Below are 12,053 nucleotides of genomic sequence, written 5' to 3'. Positions count from 1 at the left end.
TGGGGTACTTATTCACCACCTCCCCGTCCATCATTGGTTGAGAGCTCCTCCACAGGCATTAGCTCCAGCACTTCCAGTTTGCCCCACACACAGGTCAAGCATGTTCCCCACAGCCAGCAAGCTGTGCGTTGTCACAGTAAGCTGACTTCAGGGTGTGGTGTGAATGCAAGGGCTCTGGCCACAGCACTAACAGGGCCTTCTCCAGTGCGTAGCCCAGAGAAGAACCTTCTTTTCCGTTCATTAAACTAGAGTCAATGCCTGTCGCTTGCCTCCTGGAACCCTGGCTGGTGAATGTGTTTCTGCATTGCAGTCCTTCCTGGCTACCAGCTGACTTGGCCTCTCTCTGTTCTGCAGTCCATTTTCCACAGTGGATCGGCTTTGCCCACCTCCATTTCCCCAGACAGCAGTGTTCTTCCAGCCAGCTGGTCACTAAGTGTCCCGCACGTGGGCCGCCTGCAGCCGGGAGCCTGGTTGGGCCAAAGTTCAGTCACACCCAGGGTCATGGAGTTTGTGCAGGTGCCATGGCCGATCTGCCCAATGAGGTGGGGGAGAGGCATTCGTGTCTGGATTCCTGCCCCTGCCCCATCTCACTGTGGGTCCTCTCATTGCCTGTTGCTCCTCAATTCAGAATCTTGGGGACGTGGAGCTCTCCATCTGCAGTGGGGGTTCCTGATACCCAAAAGTACTTGCCCTTCCTTCAGGCTCCCCATGACACCCCCACCCCCTAATGCCACTTAGAAGTGAGATGTATGCCTGCACTCCAAACTGGAACCTGACATGCATTTTCCCACATACACCATGCTCTAAATGGTGACCAAGTGCAGTTAACATTGCATTGCTAATGATAAACTCCAGGAACATTATGAGTTAAATAGGAATTTGTGGACTGGCCTGAAAAACCAACCACCATTTATAACTTGGTTTCTATGGGGAAATGCATTCTGAGTTCCAAACAACTGGCTCACATAGAGATTTCTGGAACACAGCCTGGTCGCCACGTTGGGAACTGTAGGTGGCTTCTCAGTATACCCAATTAACATGGTCATTGTAGGCAGCTAACGGCGAGCTCTCGCTCCAGGCTTGGCGAGCCCTGAAGAAAGGTGTGGGATACTCCAGGCAACCTCGTGGAGTACTCTACTCCTTCCTTCTGGAAGCTGGAAGTGGCCTTGGAGCTGAGGGGGACACCAAAGGCCACCTAACTCTCAAGGATAACATTCCTGACTGACTCTACTCATACGCTTCCAAGCCCAAGGGCCTCGCTGCCTCACGGAGATAATGGGGCCACCTGTCACTATCCAACAATTCTTTCTCTACTGGGCTGAAATCTACACTTCTCTTTCTAACATCCCCTACCCCAATTTCACCCTTCAAACCTTGCTCAAACATTCTCTGTGAAGCCCTTCAGCTGCCATAACAGACAAGTCACAAATGTTTCAAATTAGATCTCCTTATTAAATATTGGATATTCCTGGCTGGCAGGCAGGCAGCATTTCCCATCTGGTGAGTTAGGGTCCTCAGCTCCAGTCAACCTGCCAGCCTCCCCTGGGCAGGTGGGAAGGAGAACAGAGAGAAGGCATACCTGCTTCTCAACAGCCAACATATCTTATCTTGGAAGTGACCCAGCATTACTACTCAGTGTCATTGGCAAGAACTAGTCACATGGAAAAGTAATGATCATCACTCATATTGGGCAGGCATTCAGTGTGTGCCTGGTTTTGTCCTGAGAACTTGACGCTGTTAACTCTATTAGCCCTCTTTCACCCTAGGATTGAGTTCTATTGCCATGCACCATATTACAGATAGGGATGTTGAGGCCCTGAAGTTAAGTGACTTGTCCAAGGTCAGAACCAGGATGTGGAGGAGCTGGGCTGCAAACGCGCACACTCCAGCTCAGAGCTGGAGTACACTGGAACAAACTGCCCTGCTTGGGACACTTAAGAGATCTTCAGTCTTGTGCACTGTATTTATTGTAAAGACATACAGCACTCTTCCATTCAAGAGAAGGAGGAGAGGGGAGGGAGCATGAAGACTAGTGGCTTCTTCAGGGCTGGGGAGGAAAGGAAAGGCTCTCCTAGAAATTAAGGGAGCCTGAACCCTAACTTGGATGATGGTCTGGGTGCCTCGCTTCCCGGGTGAGAAAGCAGCACTCATGGGGCTGTGTGGGTCTAAGGGCTGTGGGCTCTCCTCACCACCACCTGGGTGCACCCCTGTCAGCCACCTGTTGCCAGAGTGTGGCACAGCAGCTGTGCCCGAGCACCCCCTCACCCCACACCCAATTTCTGCTCTCTGCAGCCAAGAGGCTCTGAGACAGGAGAGGGGAGGCCGACCTGGGCCAAAGACCCCAGTGGACTTTTCTGCAGGGACCTGCAACAAATGCCCAGCCTCTAGCCCCTTCCTCCTCCTCCTCCTCTTCCTCCTCCTCCTCCTCCTCCTCCTCAGTCACATCCCACAGCAGGGTCCAGACCAGCTCCAGATCCGAGGCCCTTCACCCACCCACAAGGCTCCTCCTTGCCAACCAGTGGTCCCTGGGTGGCTGAGAGACCAGGGCTGGGGAAGGAGAGTGGAGGAGTGTGGGCCCCACTGTTATGTTGAGGGACAGGTATGGGCTTAGGCTGAGACAGTGAAAGCAGAGTAGGCAGGAAAGCATTTAGGGGCCAGGCCTGGGATTTTCTTTGTCACCTCCCCCAAGAGCTCTGAACAATGGGCACCATGATCCGATTTGCCTGTTAGAAAGATCAGTCTAGCAGCAGGTGAGAAAAGTGAGGCTCTGAGGTCTTAAGAGGCTACTAAGATATTAAAATATATATGATAGGAAGATATGAGATTAGAGCCCCCCTTTTTATGTGCCCTGTAGTTGCAACTTTGTCACATGGACCCAAGAAAGCTATCTGGTCTCTAGCTCTGTAAAGGCTGCAGCTCCCAGCTGTCACTTCATGAACACTCTATCCTTAGTCTGGCTTCCAGCATCTTCCAGTTGCTCCCTTCCTTGGCTTACCACACCCTTAATTTCAGGGTGGCCTGCACAAGTCCCTCATGCCCTGGACAAGTCCCCGCCATCAGGCAGAGGAAGAGCTTTGGGCAACAAGTCTCTCATAAGGACTCAGGCCTAGGGCGGGCGGAGGGGACAGGTGCCTGGAGGATAGGCAGCATGCCCCTGCCCTCTGAGGGAGAGCGTGACAGAAGATAAAAGCTCCCCAGCAATGGGACCAGTGTGTACTGAGTGACACAGATTAGCGGCACAGACAGAGTCCAAACAGGGAGAGGACAAAGTGTCCCAGGTGGGTGGGGGCTTCAGAGAAGAGGGTGACTTGAGCTTCCCCTCTGATTTGAAATGCAACAGACACTCTCGCCTCTGTCCCCATCTCCAAGCTGAGTCTCCTGGTGGAAAGACCCCAGCATCACCCTCCCCCTGCTCTCAGCACTTCAAAGCAGGGACTCACGCTGAAGGAGAGGCCCAGGCCCAGGCCTACCATCCTCCCCATTCAGGGGCCTGCAGTGGCATCTGGAACCAGGGGATTTTTCGTCAGCTCCTGCTCAGTAAGTAGCTCCCAGCTGTAACCTTCCCCTCTGAAATCTGCATGTTATTCACTTTCTCACCTACTCCACATGCACAGGACTGGACCTACCTGCACACCATCCACCCCCAACCCTCACCGTCTTCGTGCCCCACCCCAGGGTGCTCATGACACAGATGCGCAGTTGCCAGCCTCTCCCTCAGGAAACTTCCTCCAGGGGCCCCTATTCTCCCTGCCTACTTCAGGTCTCTTCACACGAGCCTTTGGTTAGGGGACCATGGCAAGTCACCTGACCTCTCAGGGCCTGCATTTCCTCATCCAGGGAATGGGATCATCATTCCTACAACTCAGACTGTTGTGAGAGGCACAGTGCCCAGCAAATGCCAGGACCTCCTGGGAGTGTGTGCCCACTCCCTTCACCTAGGGGACAGAACCAGACATGAGCTCCTGAATCCCTGCCCTCAAAAGGATTCACATCTCTAGTGTCTTCTCTCAAGGTAAAGTCATGGCAGGGCTTGTCCTGATAAATATGATCTGGATTCCAGAAGGCTTTGGTGGGAGCATGGGAGGGCACAGAGCCCTTCACAGAGCTTTAAAGCAAGTCAGGTTTCCAGGTAAGGCCACCTGCTCCATTGTGTCTGTAATCCACTCCCACCTGTGCAGGAAAGTTTTCATTTTCCCATATGATTTTCTCTGGGGTTTATTTCTGGCTTTTAGTTCTATGCCTGTTCTGGATCCTGCAGTTTACTCCTTGTGCTCTGTGTGCACCCCCAATCCCATTCTATGGTGTAGTTCAAGGGTGGGGGGTATTTCATCACTTCTGTCTCATATCCCCAGGCTGCCTGGGGATGCTGATGGCAGCCTCCTGGCATTTTGCACAGTGTCGGATTCTTGCTAATTTGGTGCCCCCGCTGCACCTACTCTCAAAACCCTTTGCCTCCCATAGCACAAAAACACCCAGAAATTCCTGTGTGTAATATTCCCTAGCCATAGAAAATGGGTATCGTAGAAAAACACTTCATGCATGGAGAAATGTTCACTGTATGTTGCTGAGTGAAAGAGCAGGTTACAAAGCAGTACATTTAGATGATCCAAGTTTTATTTTTAAAATATATATATAGGCTGGGCATGGTGGCTCACACTTATAATCCCAGCACTTTGGGAGGGCGAGTGGGCAGATCACCTGAGGTCAGGAGTTCAAGACTGGCCTGGCCAACATGGAGACCAGCCTGGCCAACATGGCAAAACCCCATCTCCACTAAAAATACAAAAACTACCTGTGCATGGTGGCACACCTGTAGTCCCAGCTACTCGGAAGGCTGAGGCATGAGAATTGCTTGAACCCAGGAGCGGAGGTTGCTGTGAGCCCAGATCATGCCACTGCACTCTGGCCTGGGTGACAGAGCAAGACTCTGCCTGAAAAAAAAAAAGTGAATAAATAAAAATATAAATAAATAAATAAATATCTGAAAATAAGAAGCTACCATGGTGTTCATAGGGTGGAGTAATTACAGGAAAGTTTTAATTTTCTTTTTCTTGCATTGTAACTTTTAAAACACATTTTATACAGGTATTTGTTATCAGATTAAAAATGTTTCATAGGCACCCAAACCCTTAATTTTACCATGTTCACTTCCCTGCCCCCTAGAAAACACCAAAGGCTCCTTCTAGCCCATATAATAAAGTCAGTGAGAGACCTTTCGTGCAGGAAGCATCTGGGTTAGTGATTTTTAACTATTTGGGAGCTGCAGACCTTTCAGAGAATCTGATTATAACTGTGGGCCTCTCTCCAGAAAAGTACACATAGATGCAAAATGTGTGTGATTTGGCAAGAGGTTCTTAGACTCCCGTGAAATCTGTGCATGAACTTCAGGTTGAAAGCTTCTGATCCAAGTAAATCCCCAGGTTTTATGGATGAGGAAGCAGGCCAGGAAAGTGAAACCAATTAACCAAAGTTTCCAGTAGGTTAGTAGCATTTAGATTCCTTTAAGGCCTTCTAGTGTTTGGCTCCTACCAACCCCACCTCCCACTACTGCCCTACACAGACAAATTGGTCTCCACTCCACCAGTTTCATCTTCCCCAGGCTTTCCTCCAGCATTGCTCCTCATCCCTCTGCTAAATGCCCTTTCTTCTCTCCTCTACATTCCTAATCCTCCTCATCAGGTTCAAGACTGCCCTCAGCTGCAGATAAATGAATCCCTCCTCCCCCAGTAAAAGTGGCTCAAACATCCAATGGTATATTCTATAATATCTGGGTAGAGTAAGTCCAGGGGTGAGCAATCCAGGGCTGGTGTGGAAACTCCATAAAATTGTCAGGAACCCAGGCTGCTTCTGTCTTTTTGCTCTGGCATCCCCATACACCCACTCCATACCCCAAGTATGCCTGGCAGACCAAGATGTCTGCCAGGAAGCAAAAAGGAGGACAGAGAGAACAACAATGAACGCACATCTCCCCTGTGAGCCACTTCTTTTGAAGCAGACTTCCTCAAAGTCGCACACACCACCTCGGCTGCATCGCATCCACAGAACCCAGGCTCATGTCCACATCTAACTATAAGGGAGGCTAGGCAACTCTTCTCAACTGAGCACAGGGTTCTATTATTAGGGAAGAAGAGTGCAACGGATATTGGCTAGGCAACCTTCAGCCTTCACTACGCCATCTCTAAAGCTGAGTTCAAATCTCACTTCATCTATAAAGCCTTGCCTGCTCATTCCCAACTGCTAGCAGTCTTAGCTTCCAATGAAACCTTCTAATTTGTGTCTAAGCCTTTTATTTTCAATTTCCCGTACCCAGCTACTAGTTAAATATTTTACTGCCATTTAAAGTGGCTTTCTCCTACAACATGTCAAAGTCTGTATAATGCAGGTAAGGCAGTGCTTTGAGGGAAGTTTATAACACTAAATGTTTTTATTAGAAAAAAAGAAAGATCTCAAATAGTAAAATAAGCTTCCACCTTAACATACTAGAAAAAGAAAAGTAACCCAAAGCAAGCAGAAGGAGAGGCATAAAGAACAGAAAAACAATGAACAAAATCAATGGAACCAAAGCTGGTTCTTTGAAAAAATTAATAGAACTTATAAACATCTAGCCAGCCATACTAGGAGAGAGAGAGAGAGAGAGAGAGAGAGAGAGAGAGAGAGAGAGAGAGAGACAGAGAGAAAGAGAAGACACAAATTACCAAGATGTGAATTGAAAGCAGAGACAGCACTACGGACTTCACAGACATTAAGAGGGTAATAAGAGAATGTAGGTAATTTCTTACACAAATAACCAAATTTACTCAAAAAGCAGCAGATAACCTAAATAGTTGTATATCCATTAAATAAATTGAATCCACAGTTTAATACCTTTCAATAAAGATAACTCCAGGGCTTCCCATTCTATCAAACATTTAAGGAAAAAATCATACCAATTCCACACAATATCTTCCAAAAGTAAGAGGAAGAAATACTCTCCAACTCATTTTACCAAGCCAGAATTACCCGAATAACAAAACCAGACAAAGACATTACAAGAAAATAAAGTAAAACCAATATCTATCCCTCATGAACATAGATGCAAAATCCTTAACAAAATAGAAAAATGAATTCAGCAATTAAAGACAAAAAGATAATGTACTAAGACCAAGTGAGTCTTATTTTAGAAATGTGAGACTGGTTCAACATTTGAAAATCAATGTAATTCACTATATTGACAAAGTAATAAAGAAAAACAATGTGATTATTTTATTAGATATAAAAAGGCATTTGACGAGATTCAACATGCCTTCATAACAAAAACTCTCAGTATACTAGGTATGGAAGAAAAGTCCTTAACTTGATAAAGAGCATCTGTAGAAACCCTACAGGCCAAGCGCAGTGACTTAGGCCTGTAATCCCAGCACTTTGGGAGGTGAAGGCAGGCAGATCATGAGGTCAGGAATTCGAGACCAGCCTGGCCAACAAGGTGAGACCCTGTCTCTACTAAATATACAAAAATTAGCCGGGCATGGTGGTGCACACCTGTAATCCCAGCTACTCAGGAGGTGGAGGCAGGAGAATCCCTTGAACCCAGGAGGCAGAGGTTGCAGTGAGCTGAGATCGCACCATTGCACTCCAGCCTGGGCAACAGAGCGAGACTCTGTCTCAGGAAAAAACAAAACAAAACAAAACAACAACAACAACAAAAAACCCTACAGCTAACAGCATACTTAATGGTGACACACTAAATGCTTTCCTCGTAACATCAAGAATAAGAGAAGGCTGTCCTTTCTCACCTCTCTTATTCAACATTGCCCTGGAATTTCTACTCAATACAATAGGCAAGGCAAAGAAATGAAAGGCATATAGACTGGAAATAAATAAATAAAATGGTCTCCACTCACAAGTAACATGATTATCTCTGTGGGAAATCCCAAAGAATCTACAAAATGCCCCTAGAACTCAAAAGTAAGTTTAGCAAGTTTGCAGGATACAAGAAAAACATACAAAAAATCAATTGTAGGATGAGCATCGTGGCTCATGCCTCTAATTGTAGCACTTTGGGAGGCCGAGGTAGGAGGATCACTTGAGGCCAGGAGTTCAAGACCAGCCTGGACAACATAGTGAGACCCCCCCCCACCTCTACAAAAAATGAAAATAAAAAATTAGTCAGGCACGGTGATGCATGCCTATAGTCCTAGCTACTTGGGAGGCTGAGGTGGGAAGATTACTTGGGCCCAGGAGTTCAAGAGTTCAAGGTTGCAGTGAGCTATGATCACACCATGGCACTACAGCCTGGGTGATAAAATGAGACTCTGACTCTAAAAAAAAAAAAAAAAAAAAATTGCATTTTATGTACCCATGCTATGAACAATATGCAAAATTACAATTCAAAAAAAATTTAAGGTACTATTTACTATAGCGCCCAAAAATGAAATTCTTGAGTATAAATCTAATAATATATATGTAGGATATGTCTGCTGAAAACTATAAAATACTACTGAAGGAAATCAAAGATAAGTGGATAGACACAGAGCATTCATGGAAAAAAACACTCAATATTGTTAAAATGTCAGCTACGCCCAGATTGATCTATAGATTCAACACAATCTCAATTAAAACCCAATGGGAATTTTTTGTAGATATAAACAAGCTGATTACTTTTTCCTCCTGAGGCAGGAGCACTGCTTAAACCCGGGAGGCGGAGGTTGCAGTGAGCTGAGACGGTGCCACTGCACTTCAGCCTGGGTGACAGAGCCAGACTCTGTCTCAAAAATAAAATAAGATAAAATAAAATAAAATAAAGGGCAGCACACGGAATTTTGGGGTGATGGAACTATGTCGGGCCACTGGTGGTAAGTATATGACTGTATGCACTGGCCAAAACCCTTAAAACTATACATCACAAAGAGTAAATGCTTATATGTAAAAGTTTTTTAAATTAAATGTTTCCTTCTAGCCTTTCCTGTTATAAATCTCCTCAAAATGGAGACTATGACATTCCCTGAGCAGCCCAGCTCCAGAGCTCTAGCTTTGGGGAAAGCAGGAGGTAATTTAGAAAAGCCAGACTGGAAAATGGGTGGAGAAAGGAGGAAACCACTAGAAATGGAAATGCAAATCCCAACATTTCCCATCATTGCTAACTTTTCCTGCAGCCTTGGCACCAGGCATGGCCCAGGTCGAAATACAGAAGAAAACAGAATTTCCCTTTGGATGTCTTCTCTCTTTTCCCATCTCTCCCTTCCAGGGACCTTCTGCCTCCATCAGAGAATCCATACAGGGGCCTCAGTTGCTTCTATCGCAGGGATTTGCATATTAAAAGATATTGCAGGATATGTCAGATCTTATCTGCATCCATGAAGGAATTTTGGACCTTAATTCAAAAGTGTGATGAGAGTGATGGGGAGTATGATGGGGAAAGGGGAGGGAGGAACACTGCATAATACCCAACATTCCTCCCTAAATCTGAGGCATCCTTTCCAGCATTGCCTCCTGCCCCCATCCCCAGGGAGAGGAAGCGCCATACTCAGGTCTAGGCATGAGCCAGTGTATCAGATCCTCTTAAAAGTGATAATAGGGGAGGTGGCCGGGCGCAATGGCTCACGCCTATAATCCCAACTCTTTGGGAGGCCAAGGCAGTTAGATTGCTTGAGTTCAGGAGTTTGAGACCAGCCTGGCCAACATGGCAAAAACCCATCTCTACAAAAAATACAAAAATTAGCCGGGCATGGTGGCAGGCGCCTGTAGTCCCAGTTACTCAGGAGGCTGAGGTGGGAGGATTGCTTGAGCCCACGAGGCGGAGGTTGCAGTGGGCTGAGATTGCGCCACTGCATTCCAGCCTGGGTGACAGAGACCCTGTCTCAGAAAAAAAAAAAAAAAAAGAAAGAAAGAAAGAAAGAAAGAAAGAAAGAAAGAAAGAAAGAAAGAAAGAAAGAAAGAAAGAAAGAAAGAAAGAAAGAAAGAAAGAAAGAAAGAAAGAAAGAAAGAAAGAAAGAAAGAAAGAAGAAAGAAAGAGAGAAGAAAGAGAGAAGAAAGAAAGAAAGAAAGAAGAAAGAAAGAGAGAAGAAAGAAAGAAAGAAAGAAAGAAAGAAAGAAAGAAAGAAAGGAAGGAAGGAAGGGGAGGTTACAGGCCTCTAACTTCACCTTCTGCTGCTCCTTCCCCTGACCCTGGCTTTTATTTGGCTCCTGGGCAGGCCTGCGGACCTACTTCCCACAGCTTCTCCAGTCCTGGGCCAGGACCTGGCCAGATGCCCCTAAAACAGAATGGATTAGGCTCTTTTTCTGCCACACAAGAGCAGTCCTCAGATCCTCAGCTGCTTAGACAGCTGCCCCCTCCCCATAGCTGGGGCAAGGTGTGCATCTAGGGCTCAGCACTCCAGGAGAGACGCTTGCAGGCCTGGAGCCCTACCTCCTCCCTGGGCAAGGCTGAAACCTGGGCCAGGAGGTGGGAGTTGGAGGGTGACCTCTGTTGCAACTGAATAATTCCAGAGAGAATCCCTGGGAGGGACAGAGCACCCAGGGAGAGTGTCCTTAAAGGCCCCCCAACAACTGGTTTTGTTTTCCAGGGCTGCCGTAACAAACCACCACAAACTTGATGTTTAAAACAACAGAAAGTTATCCTCTCACAATTCTGGAAGACAGAAGTCCAGAATCAGGATGTCAGCAGGACTGAACTTCCTCCAAAGGATCTAGGAGAGAATCCTTCCCATCTCTTCCAGCTCCTGGTGGCTCCAGGCTTCCTTGGCTTGTGGCCACAGTGCTCCAGTGCCTGCCTCCATCTTCCCATGGCTTATCTGTGCCCTGGGTCTTCTCTCCTCTTCTGTTTCCATAAAGACACTTGTCATTGGACTCAGGGACCACCTAGGTAATCCAGGATGACTCATCTCAAGATCCTTAATTTAATTACATCTGGAAAGACCCTTTTTTCAGATAAGGTCACATTCATAGGTTCTGAGGGTTAGGACATGTGCATGTCTTCTAGGGGGCCCTCCTTCACTCCACTACACTCATCAACTCCCAGAGGCACCTCACACCCTCTCTGTCTCCATTTCCCATAGCTCCTCTGAGGCAGGTCACCTTTCCTCCCCTTTTGCTGGGGAGAGGCCTGGTTTATACCTGTGCCTCAGTGTAGTTACCAATAATGTCCCTTTTCACCCTCAGAAGTTGAAAAATAAATTCCATGGTGACCCTGTGCAAGGGTCAGACTCCTCCCAGCCACTTTTACAGTGTCTCTCTCCATCCTCCCTTTCCAGGAGTGGTAGCAAGGCAAGTCCTGCTCCATTTTGCAGCCGGGGACGCCGAGACTCCCAGGTTAAGGACCTGCTCAAGGTCATGTAGCTGGTGCCAGAGACATGAGTGGGAGCTGGAAGGAAGGGCTCCTAACTTGGTGCACTGTATGAAAGACACTTGCTCTCATGATGAGCACCCTTGAGCCAGCTGATGCCATCAGTCAGGGACTGCTGGAAAGACCTGCAGCCAACCAGAGCTCCATCTATTGATGCAGCTGTGACGGGGAGACCACACCCCTGAGGAGCCACGGCGTCCCGGTTGGAGGGTTGTGTTAGAAGGAAGTGGCAGGGTTTGTGTTTCTTCAGTGACTTTGGGAAGGGTTCGGAGAAGTGGGGATTTCCTCTCCACTGGGTGCAGTCAGGGAGCAGGAGAATTCTACGGTCAAGGACTTTAGAGTATCTTTAGGATTCTGACCTAGAAGCGGAGGAATGAAACAGTGCTGACCCTGTATTTGGTAAAGAAGCCACAGCCACTCCCATCGGCTGGGGGAGGCAGATGTCGGTTTATTTTTGTGGTTCGGCTTGTTTTTGTCTGTGCTCATGTGGAGAGGTCTTATTTCTGTCGTGGTCTGTGAGGGTCACAAAGCAGCCTTGTTTGACATTGTTGCTTTTTGTCATTGTTTCTGTTCAAGGAAGAGGGCCGGCCAGCTCAGCTCTCAGAGGCTGCCTTTGTCTTTTGCAAACTTTTGTTAAGTTTCGTCTTAGTTTCAATCCAGGTTTGGTTTCCTTAGAGGGTGGGGATTGAAGAAGCTGAAAAGTTAGCGGAAGTGGTCCTGGGGAGCTAAAGAT

The sequence above is a fragment of the Rhinopithecus bieti genome, unplaced genomic scaffold, assembly GCF_001698545.2.
Source record: "Rhinopithecus bieti isolate Rb0 unplaced genomic scaffold, ASM169854v2 scaffold_42084, whole genome shotgun sequence".
Taxonomy (NCBI): domain Eukaryota; kingdom Metazoa; phylum Chordata; class Mammalia; order Primates; family Cercopithecidae; genus Rhinopithecus; species Rhinopithecus bieti.
The sequence above is the reverse complement of the archived record's forward strand: the minus strand, read 5'-3'. Positions refer to the sequence as shown.